The 2,402-nt window shown below is 27.6% G+C and overlaps 1 long non-coding RNA gene across 1 annotated transcript; it reads right to left on the reverse strand.

The window, feature by feature from the left end:
* Window positions 1-1,403: 1,403 nt before the first annotated feature.
* LOC105851471 (uncharacterized) lies at window positions 1,404-2,396 on the reverse strand. Its single transcript, XR_012161730.1, has 2 exons — window positions 2,276-2,396; window positions 1,404-1,642 (listed from the first exon to the last, which is right to left on the reverse strand). It is a non-coding gene; the product is annotated as an uncharacterized lncRNA (long non-coding RNA).
* Between the last annotated feature and the right edge of the window lie 6 nt (window positions 2,397-2,402).

The raw sequence follows: 2,402 nt of genomic DNA on the forward strand, positions 1-2,402 counted from the left end.
TACACCAAAAGTCTAATTATAAAAAAACATCTTACTATATTTAAAAATATCTAGATATTTTTTTCAATCTAGTATTACCCATTTTATCATTCTTATCCAAATTATTCCAGTCCACGTACAAAAAAGGGAAATGAGATGACTTATTTTAATCTTTACAAAGTCTTATTACACGTAACAAAATATCTAAATATTTTAAATAACTTTCAATCTCAAAGTTCGTTTTTAAACGAGATGCATGATGCTAACGGATAAAAAAATTTGGTAACAAACAAATTATATAATAATTCTACTAATTAAAACATTTCAAAATTTCACAAATAAATTTTTATTGGAAGAAATTTTTGTTTCTTAACTTAGAAAAATATAACGAGAACAAATTCTCATTACAATTGATAAATAAATATCCCGTTAAATTTGGGTGATATTTAAAGTCCGTTGAAATTTAAACAACAAGTATATTTTGTCCGTTTTCATAAAAATTAATAGAAAATCATTTTTGAAATTCCGACAATACCAAAACACTCACATAGTCGTATATTATTCAAGAAAATATATGAACAATTTTTAATAGATCAATTTGCAAGTTAGACACAATTACAATAAATTTTACAAACAAACATATAATTTATACGATAATATACGAGAAATAACTAATAATAGATACAAATAGTTAATAAATTCTAATTTTTGCTGTAAATAAATTTGGAGTCTTAGACTTTTTATATTTTGTTAAAATATGCTCAATTTATTCGACTTCTTTATACTTATTGATTTTTTTAAAATAAATCTGTCATTGAATATTCTTAATTGCAATAAAAAAGTTAGTAAAAGAAAAAAGTAAACAATTAAAATAAAATAAAAATGACAAAAGGATAGCTCAAATGAAGTAGACACTACTAGAAATCAGCATTTTACCTGCGGATTTTCCTGCGGATTGCAATTAAACTTCCGCAAGAACACACGTTACCTGCGGATTTATTGGCGGAACTAATTCCCCACGTAAAACCTTCGTGGATAATTTTTTCCTGAGGATTTTTAAATCCGCAGGTAATATACTTGCGGATAAATCCGCAGAAAAAGTAGATAAATCACGCACAAACAACTAGTAAACTTAAGGCATTTTCTTACAACTTTTCATGCAGAAATATTTGTAGCACCATTCCTGCAAATACTTTTCGCATGAAAATCCGCAGGTAAATCCATATGAAATTTTGCACACGAAAATCCCCAGGTAATTTTGCCTCAATATTATTTTCAAATTTCTTAAAGTTCTTCTAATTCTTTATTTATATGAAAAGTTCAACTAAAAATATATGAAAACATTATTATAATACATTTTTTAAATATTTAACATTAGTCTTTAATTGAAATACTATTGTAATACTCCGACACAATTTATATCATGTTCAAAAATCAAAACTAAGCATTAATTCAAGCATGATCCAAAAAAAAAACTAAGTATGATCAAGTATATGATACAACCAAATTAATAAAATAAAAACAAATACTATTCAATATGATAGCTATCAATGTCATCATCTCCACTATCTTCATCAAATCCAACAAATCCTAATTACATCAGAAAGGTTAAATTTTTATTGGTCTCAGACCAATGTTCATTGTTTAGTAGATTTGTGACTACCTGCAAAAGAGTGCACATAGAGACAAAAGTTATTAATTATCAACCAAAACTTACTTTAACTTTATCATTTTTAAACTGCATACCAGTCCATATAACAACAATTAACAGGGATAAATAGAATTGCATTTTATGTGAGGATTGAGGATAAAAATAAGACTGCTTCACACAACAAATAGTTTATTGTGTTTAACATGGATTATTAGTGAAGTGAAACTAATTGTGGATACTATTCAAGAATTTGTTTATTGTTATACTTTGTTGTGGTTCATTGTCCTTAATTCATATATTGTTGGAAATTCAAATGCAAGTGAGAAGTTCAACAATAAAAGGAAACTGCCAAGAGTCAAATCATGAAATCAATGAGTTTTAGTACGACGTACTATGCTGATTTCTAGTGGTGACAGCAAAGACATACCTAATAGCAAAAAGAGAAAGGAGTGTAATGAAATTACACAAATAAAAAGAAACAAGCATTGATCCTGCATTAGTTTCCCCAGTTTTGCCACAGTATAGCCCCTTGTAACAATATACAATTAAAGATGCAAAATTCCTTAATTGAACATTTTAAGAAAAACTTAAGTAGTACGGTGCAGGAAAACTTGTTACTTGTATGTGCAAAAGATGGGAAAATACCCCTCATAACAAGAAGCGCAACAGAAATAGCAAAACCGACACCTAAAGCCGGATTCTCCCGTGCAACAAAAAGGCTAAAGATCATAAATTGGTGATAAATCTAGATACCTAAAAGATCACCCACAGA

This window comes from Cicer arietinum, unplaced genomic scaffold (genome assembly GCF_000331145.2).
Source record: "Cicer arietinum cultivar CDC Frontier isolate Library 1 unplaced genomic scaffold, Cicar.CDCFrontier_v2.0 Ca_scaffold_2832_v2.0, whole genome shotgun sequence".
NCBI lineage: Eukaryota > Viridiplantae > Streptophyta > Magnoliopsida > Fabales > Fabaceae > Cicer > Cicer arietinum.